This window comes from Staurois parvus, unplaced genomic scaffold (assembly GCF_062004578.1).
Source record: "Staurois parvus isolate SC_StPar_1 unplaced genomic scaffold, SC_StPar_1.0 ptg000170l, whole genome shotgun sequence".
In the NCBI taxonomy this organism is placed as follows: Eukaryota; Metazoa; Chordata; class Amphibia; order Anura; family Ranidae; genus Staurois; species Staurois parvus.
The window spans coordinates 6,662,826-6,672,475 of NW_028317966.1; the positions used below are offsets into that span (position 1 = coordinate 6,662,826).

A 9,650-nucleotide genomic window follows, 5' to 3' on the forward strand; every position below is an offset into this window, starting at 1 on the left:
AACAAATAATGGTACTGATGTTTTAAAGAGGGATTTATACCAGGAAGCTACAGACCAGTCAGCCTAACATCAAAGTATTTAAGGTGTTTGAGGAAATGCTTAGGTGATCCACTTAAGTATTTGTCAGAGAAAATAGTATTACAAGTAACAACCAACAGGGATTTAAAAGATGGCTCTTGTCAGACTAATTTGTTGACATTCTATAAGGAAGTGAGCAGTAACTAGGGGAAGTACTTTTGTGCTCAAAAGTTTGCATATCCGTGGAGAATTTGTATGCAGGAGCAGCTTGTTCACCACATAACAGAATTGGTATATACCATTTTTAAAGAAAACATGAGTGAGCGGGCAAAACGCATTTCTTGTATTTCTAATGAGATTCACATTCATATTATTGCCCCCTTTAGCATCAATGACAGCAGGCAGTTTATTGTAATAGTTGTCTATGAGGCCCAGAATTCTTGCAGGTGGTATAGCTGCCCATTTGTTTTGGCAAAATGCCTCCAGATCATGCAAAGTCTTTGGTCGACTTGCATGAACTGCACATTTGAGTGTGATGGCCACTCCAGAACCTTCCCCTTTTTCTGCTGTAACCAGTGGAGGGTCAGTTTGGCCCTGTGCTTAGGGTCATTGTCAAGCTAGAAAGTCCACGAGTGTCCCATGTGCAGCTTTAATGCAGAAGAATGCAAATTGTCTGCCAGTATTTTCTGATTCGTGCCTTTAATGCTCACCCCCAAAAAAAACAATGAGCCACCACCATACTTCTTAGTGGGGATGATATTCTTGTCGCTATAGGCCTTGTTGACCCCTCTACAAACATAGTGCTTATGGTTGTAACCATAAAGCTCTATTTTGATCTTGTCACTCTAGATTACATTGTGCCAGAAGCTGTGAGACATGTCAAGGTGTTGTCAGGCATATTGTAACCAGGTTTTTGGTGTCACGGCTGGTGTCATGGCTTCTTTCTGGTACCTCGACCATGCAGCTCTTTTTTGTAGTATCATCGTATTGTGATCCTTGAAACGACCACACCATCTTTTTCCAGAGAAGCCTTTATTTCTCCCGAGGTTACCTATGAGTTGTTCTTTGTATCCCGAACAATTCTTCTGGTAGTTGTGGCTGCCATCTTCCTTGGTATACCTGAATCTTCCACTTCCTAATAGATGATTGAACAGCATTGACTGGCATATTCAAGGCTTTGGATATCTTTTTATATCCTTTCCATATTTATAATGTTCTATTACCTTGTTACACAGGTCTTTTGACAGTTCTTTTCTGCTTCCCATAGCTCAGTATCTAACCTGCTCAATGCATTCATTCGAGAGCAAACAAACTTATTTACTATTTACCAGACACTAACTGCAATTTAAAAAGCCACAGATGTGGGAAATTACTCTTTAATTTCCATTTTAACCTGTGTGGCTTGTGTGTTCCAGGGTATGTAAACATTCTGGGCCATTTCTGTTATCATTATGATTTAAAAAGGAGCCAAATATGTGATAATAAATGGCTTCATATAATCACATTCCTTAAATAAACGTTTTTGGCATGATCAGTCATATTTTCATTATCAATGCCAAAAATATAATAATAATAATAATAATAAATAAAATGCAAACTTTTTAGCACAACTGTAGATGCAATTTATCTGGAAAATACAAAAGGCAAAAGCATTTGATACTGTACCCTACAAAGGCCTAATTTACAACTAAGGTCTACTGGAGTAGAGGTAATTCTATGTACATAGATAGAAAGCTGGCTTCAAGAACTGGTACAGAGAGTAGTAGAAAATGATTCAGCCTCAGAGTGGTTTTGAGTGATGTGTCTCAGGGTTCTGTCTTGGAGCAAGTGCTGGTCACCTTGTTTATAAATGGCCTTGAGGCAGGAGCAAAGAGTTCAATGTTGGTATCTGCTGAGGATACCAAATTGTATAAGGTAATAATTTAGGGACAGGAGGTAGCAACAGTACAGTAAGTCCTTGATGAAATATGAGAGAGGGGCTACTTGGCAGATCATATTTAGTGTTGGAAAAAATGCAAACTTATCAATGACGGTGCTAAAACTTGCAAGCAAATACTCAGTAGGAGGTGTTAGGCAGCCCATAGACCGTGCAATTTTCTTCCCTGCTCGATTCCCCCATCAACATAGTCAGTGTTGATGGGAGAATCCCTCCTGTGGAGCTATTGTGTTCTCCCAATGGTGGGGCGTGGGGGGGGGGCACTGTCCTTGCCCGTTTAACACAATCAGCCTGCCCATAGATGGTTCGAATCTTGGCCAGCTTTGGCCAGCTTTACAAAGGGGAATAAGTGATAGAAATATATCTGGTAGTCCTTGTAGACACAAATTTTGCAAATAAATATTTCATCATAAATCTTGGCCAAATTTTATTCCGTTATCTTTTTAGTAAAAAAAACTAAATAAGCCAAATTAGTTTATAACCAAAAACTATCATTTTTAAACATTTTTTTTACATTTTTATTTTTTTTATATTATTATATATTTTATTTTTTTTTTTTTACATACTGTCACCCTAGCAGTACAGTGTCACCTTAGTGACACTGTACTACTTTTGGAGGGTGATGAAGATTTTTTTTTTTCTTTACACTCATTGCTTTTACACCCATATAGGATGTAAAAGCAATCATTTCTCTTTCTCTCTATCTGCATTCTTGCAGCCATTGAGAACTACTGAGTGAGCTGTGATTGGTCACAGCTTGTCACATGGTACAAGGCTGTTGTGAATAGCCTTGTACCATGTGACCTCTGTGATCATTCACAGATTTCACACGTAGTAAGCAATGATGTCACAAGCGACATCTTGCTTACTACTTTGCATGTGATCACTGATTGGTCAATCAGTTATCACATGATCGGGACCTCGTACAGAGGTCCCGTATGACGATCAGTGTTTCACTGTGTCCGGAGGACACAGCGGGCAGCGGATCTTGGTGCTGCGCGCTCCTGGGGAGCGTGCACAAGCAGGGTGCGGGGAGGCCGTTTATAAACGGCCACCCGACCCTGCAGTGCCACCGTCCGGCCGTTTATATACAACAGCCGGTCGGGAAGTGGTTAAAGAGAAGCATGGCCAATACTCTTTTGGCCATGCTTTCATGTGCACAGGAGTGCATTTAGTTTTGCTCCCCTGTGACCCAGAATCAGCTCACAGTGGGATAACATTTGCTAACAACTGACATCACAGAGCCAGTCCAGAGAGAGAGCCTGAGCCAGCCGCTCCCACCCTCTCTACTGCCTGGGGCTTCTGTGAGTTCTGGAGGGGCAAAACACAGAACAGTAACTGACAGTCACCGCTCTGTTCTCAGAGCAGACCCGAGAGCTGAATGATCAGTGGTCACAAGATCGCCTAGTTTTTAAGGTTAAAGACTGGCGGGGGAGAGCTGAGGCATTAGATCGATGCTGCAGTAGGTAGGTAAGTATGTGTGTTTTTTTCCAGCACTTCTCCTTTAATCCTAGGTCCCTGACAAGGGCATGCAGTCCCAATTTGAGGTTGGAGGAAAGAAGGTTTAATCTGAAATTGTATAGATGGTACTGTACAGTTAGAGCAACAAAAATGTGGAATTCTGGAACTATGTAATAATTCAGTCATGGTATCGGCTTGATAATTCTTGATCTAAAGTTCAAATAGTGAGTCAACTAAATGGCAACTAATTGGCAACTAAATGACACACTAGGAAGACAACACCTCTTCCTTTATTGAACATTATAATTTTTTGTTCTAAAGATTTCTGAATAAAATGAATGTTGGGTTTGAAAAAATCAAACTGGTTTTTCAAGGGTTTCAACACCTCCGTTACAATAAGGAAACAACTTGGGTATAAAAGCAACAGGTTCAACACAGTCAAAACATAACTTACTATTACTTTGAGTTAATTTTGAGCTTACTTGCTAACACCAACCAACAACAATGTCTTCAACTAAAGGTGGACACCATGGACATCAGGAACACCATGAACACCACGGGCAACATGGACACCATGGACATCATGAGCATCATGGACATCATGATCAGAAGTGCCAGGACCGTAAGTAGCATTTTATGCTTATAAAACCTTTCAGGTAGTGGAAAAATTGACTGAATGGTCTTACCCTGTTTTAGTGTCTATAACATTGAGGTGTTCATTTAAATCCATAAGTCTTATGTCATCAGTAAAAAATAATAACTTAACTCAAAGGATTGTATAACTTATTAAGGATTCATGAAGAAAAACAAAATGAACAACCTAAATAACATGCTTGTTTCATAGAAATTTTTCTGTCACAAGTTCAGGTATATTATGTAAGAATACATTTTAATCAATCACCACCAGCAAGTGCATTATTTTCTCCTATAATCTTTTAGTGCTGTCCCGTGCCTTACAAATATGCTGCTGTAAGTCTGAGCAACTATCAAAGATCAAAGATATAGAAATATTTGCTACTACACACTTTTCTCAAATTCGGCTTTAGTGTTTTCTTTTTTAATTGTTCTTTAAACCTTTATATATTTTCTTTACTAGTAGTGATATAATGGCTAAACCACATGTGGCATCATAAATAATGTCCTTACTTTTCATTTTGCAGCATGCAAACCAGTGCCGCAATGTCAGGACCAAAAACCAAAGTGCCCTAAGCCTGGTGAGTCTGTAAACATCAAAAATCATTTACAAATGTAATGTATGTGTATTCAGCTGGCATATATTGTCATATGTTTTTTTGCAGAAAGAATTATGTAGTACACATCAGTAGTAAATCATTTTCACTGCATTTAGGGCAATTTATATATGGGAGCAGCCAAGGCTTACTTTTTGGTATTGGTATTTCTAAAGACACTTTTTTAGATTTGGATAGAGTGCTTAGGGGTTAAAACCTCTGTGTCTTCATTAGAGATCCCCCATGTCAACAATGTCCCCGGGATTAAAAGTGAGGGTAGATCCAAAATTTTGAATTGCCGCCAAAACAGGAATATGGAGACATTTGTCATTGGGGACACTTGTTCCCATGCCATCTGTCCAGAAGTGGATTTCCTTCACATTGGAAAGATCTAATTTCACTGACCATTGAATTTACAGGTCAAGAAGTGAAGGAGAATCTTCTTAAAAACACAAAGATGGAAAAAATGGTATTACGATTTTGGCCTTAGTACATGGAGTCAGACCTGGACAAGTATCCAGTACAAGAGTTCAATCATTTCTGCCTTTGCTCTGGCTCTAGATCAGTGGCTAACCATGTAGTGAAGCCAGGATTGGCCTGACTGCTCCAGGTCATCATGCACCTTTTCAAAACACGTCAGCAGTGGCAGCTGTTATGAATGGAAAGCCACTCATGACAGTTTACTGTTGCTTTTAATAGTGATCATCACTGTTATAGGTAAACCCAGAGTGATAGAAAAAAATCCCTGATTACCCCCCCAGAGTAGTACAATGTTACTATGGTGACACTAAACTATTCTGATGACATTATGAAAAAAAAAAAGAAAGTTAAAAAAAATTGGAATACATTTTTTGAAATTCTAAATTTTCAGTATTTTTTAATTTATATAGCAAATAATGAAAAACCCAGTTATGATCAAATACCACCAAAAAAAGCTCTATTTGTGTGAAAAAATTGTATAAATTTCATTTTGGTACAGTGTTGCATGACTAAATAATTGCCAGATAAAGTAGCACAGTAAAAAAATGACCTGGTCATGAAGGGCGTAAAACCTTCCGGAGGTCATAAACAAGTGAGCTATGGCTTCCTCTATATTTCTGTTATTGCAGGTTCACTTTGGGCCAACAGTATCAGCATGTAATTAGCAAAAAATCTTAAAGTGACACTAATTTTTTTTTTTCTTCCAGTCCAGGCCAATTTTTAGCTTTCAGTGCTATCACTCTTTGAATGACAATTGTGATGTCATGCCACACTGTACCCATATGAACTTTTTAGTATTTTTTGAGACATATAAAACTTTATTTTGGTGGTATTTATTCACCAATGGGATTTTAATTTTTTTGCTATATAAATGAAAAAGACCACAAATTCTGAAAAAAAGTGTTTTGCAAAAAAGTTTGCAAAGAAATAATCTTTTTTTCATAAATCTTGGCCAAAATGTATTCATCTACCTTTTTTAGTAAAAACAAAAAATAACCCAAATTAGTTTATAACTAAACATTATAATTTTTCAAATATGTTTTTTACATTTTTATTTTATTTTTTATATTATTTATGTGGTTTTTTTTTTACATACTGTCACCCTAGCAGTACAGTGTCACCATAGTGACACTGTACTACTTGTGGAGGGTGATGAAGATTTTCTTTTTCTTTCTATACACTGATTGCTTTTGCACCCATAAAGGCTGTAAAAGCAATCATTGCTCTTTCTCTCTGGCTGCATTCCTGCAGCCATTGAGAAATACTGTGAGAGCTCTGATTGGTCACAGCTTGTCACATGGTACAAGGCTGTTGTGAATAGCCTTGTATCATGTGACCTCTGTGATGATTCACAGATTTCACAAGTAGTAAGCAATGATGTCAGGAAGTGACATCTTGTTTCCTACTATTCATGTGATCACTGATTGGCCAATCAGTGATCACATGAATCGGAACCTCACACAGAGGTCCCGTACAGCGATCTGTATTCTGCTATGTCCGGAGGACACAGTGGGCAACGATTGAGCTTGCCGCATGCTCCCAGGGAGAACTCACAGGCAATGGATGCGGGGAACGTTTAGAAATGTCCACCCGCATCGGCAGCGCTCCTGTCCAGCCATTTATCAGCATGGCCGGATGGGAAGAGGTTAAATAACAAACATGTTACTGTATACTTACCTGCTCTGTGCAATGATTTTGCAGAGAGCAACCCCGATCCTCCTTTTCTCAGTTCCCCAGCCCATGCTCCCCCCCCCCCGCATACTTGACTCAAGAGTGAGCATGCACATGTGCTCCCAGACCGAGCAGCTTGCTCTGGGGGCACTCATGTGTGCTCGATCTTGTAACACATCTGTGTGTCCATACGACACACAGAGCACAGCTCGCCCCGTTCAGCACAGCACTGGCTGTGAATGACAGCAGCGGGAGCCAATGGCTCCCAATGCTGTGTCTCAGCCAACGAGGAGGGAATTGACCCGGGAGAGGTGCTGCTCTACTGCACATCCCCTTTTTTCCCCTTTTTTATAAGTGATCATATACCATCTGTTCTCAGCTACATAAGAAGCTCAGAGAGCTAGGGGAGGAGAAACAGCAGCACACTGATCTTCCCAGTAAACAGCTGTGCAGGGGCAGCATGTCAACACAAGCCTGATCATTGGATTAGCACACAGCACAGCCAGAAAACTGAACCTTGCTGTATTATCATGCCTAGTGTGGTCAGTGTTTAATAGAAAAGCAAAGGGGACTGGCAGGAACATCAGGGATTTCACACAAAGGAAGCAATACAAAGAGAACAGGACATTTCTTCATACAAGCACATGGTACAGCAGGCACATATCAGGAATACAAATTCTTTAAACATACTCTAGTCATATATGACCATGTATGCATATGTGTTTATGACAGATGTCATTTTTTTACAATCCATTTTTAATTAGGACTAAAACTTATGGGTATTGCCTGTTTAGTCTAGGGGAGAGAAGAAACACTTTTACCTCCCTGATTCTACAGGCCCCAGCAGTGGACTGTCCTTTGGTATTAATACATCCAATGCAGGGTTATGGACCCTGCATTGATCTTGATGACATCATAGCCTTGCGCCACTAGAGCATGGGGAGGAAGTCACTGCAGGGACATATCTAGCACCAGAGAGAAGTGAAGGAGCTGGTTGTTAAATCTTCTTTGATTGTTCCTCTAGACCAGTGGTCTCCAATTTGTGGCCCAGGGGCTGTATGCAGCCCTTGGGGCACTAATCCTCCCACTGACACCAATGATGGGACACTATTTCTCCCAATAATACCTACAATAGGGCACAATACCTCCCACTGACTCCAGTGATAGGACACCATTCCTCCCACTGACTCTGGTGATAGGACACCATTCCTCCCACTGACTCTGGTGATAGGACACCATTCCTCCCACTGACTCTGGTGATAGGACACCATTCCTCCCACTGACTCTGGTGATAGGACACCATTCCTCCCACTGACTCGGGTGATAGGACACCATTCCTCCCACTGACTCTGGTGATAGGACACCATTCCTCCCACTGACTCTGGTGATAGGACACCATTCCTCCCACTGACTCTGGTGATAGGACACCATTCCTCCCACTGACTCTGGTGATAGGACACCATTCCTCCCACTGACTCTGGTGATAGGACACCATTCCTCCCACTGACTCTGGTGATAGGACACCATTCCTCCCACTGACTCTGGTGATAGGACACCATTCCTCCCACTGACTCTGGTGATAGGACACCATTCCTCCCACTGACTCTGGTGATAGGACACCATTCCTCCCACTGACTCTAGTAATAGGACACCATTCCTCCCACTGACTCTGGTGAAAGGACACCATTCCTCCCACTGACTCTAGTAATAGGACACCATTCCTCCCACTGACTCTAGTGATGGGTTACCACTCCTCCCACTGACTCTAATGATGGGTTACCACTCCTCCCACTGACTCCAGTGATGGGGCACAATTCCTTCCACGGATATCAACAATGGGCTAGTATTCTACTTTGCAATAGTGATGAGGCATTCTTTATTCCCACTGATGCCGTTACATTTTCTACTCCCACTGGCCACCGTCCAGCCCCGATAAAATCTGAAGGACAGTAAACTGTCCCTTTGTTTAGAAACTCCTGCTCTAGACCTAGACAAGCAATCAGTGTTTGCAGTACAGGCACTGCCCTACTGCAAAGGATAATTTTTAGTTGCCTGAAGTCGGCAACAGGGTCATATACTCCTAAATGCATACAGCTGTTTCAGGGTTGTTGGCCATCAGTTCAGTGTATGGAAATCATGGCTTCTGTGTTTCAGTGCTCGAGGATCAATGAGAAAGTATACCTAGACTGGTTATGGTGAAAGGTTAACTGTAATAAAAGTATATTAAGGGATGGTGTAAATGCTGACAGGGTTGCTCAAAAAACAGGGAAAAAATTTGCCACCTACATAATTATTCATGCAAGACAACAAGAGTGACAACAGAATAACAGGTTTCTCTGCTAATCTAAAATGCAGAAAGTGCATATATTTTATACAGTCAGTTAACAAAACAAATGTTTAATGTATTCAAAATTTAACTTTTTGTTTGCACAGATCCTTGCCCTCCTTGCCCTCCTCAGCCATGTCAGCCCCAACAAAAAGGATGTAAAAAATAAAACCAACATGAAAGACTCAAATGAACCATTACCAAGCACAAGAATGATTAAACATTGAATGTTGTCTGTGTATCGATGTTCTGTGTAAATCTGCATATACAATAAACTTGGCAAAAACGAAAAAAAGCTTTTGGAAATTTTTACTTGATATTGACAATGTTACCCTATATCAGGGGTATTGAAGTAAAATTCATGGAAACTGGTCAACAAAATGATCTTCCAGTAGAGGTCTGAATCTCATGTTTGTATTTTACTCAACCCCTCCTTCACATCACAGTCCCCTCATTTACATTACACTGCAATCTTTTACATCACAGTCTCCTCATTTATATCAAAGAGAAATCTTTTACAACACAGCCC

General features: G+C 40.5%; 1 long non-coding RNA gene across 1 annotated transcript; it reads left to right on the forward strand.

The window, feature by feature from the left end:
• Positions 1 to 3,855: 3,855 nt before the first annotated feature.
• Positions 3,856 to 9,416, forward strand: LOC149462735 (uncharacterized). The gene is made up of 3 exons (XR_016312601.1): positions 3,856 to 4,037; positions 4,576 to 4,629; positions 9,229 to 9,416. It is a non-coding gene; the product is annotated as an uncharacterized LOC149462735 (long non-coding RNA).
• Positions 9,417 to 9,650: the final 234 nt, after the last annotated feature.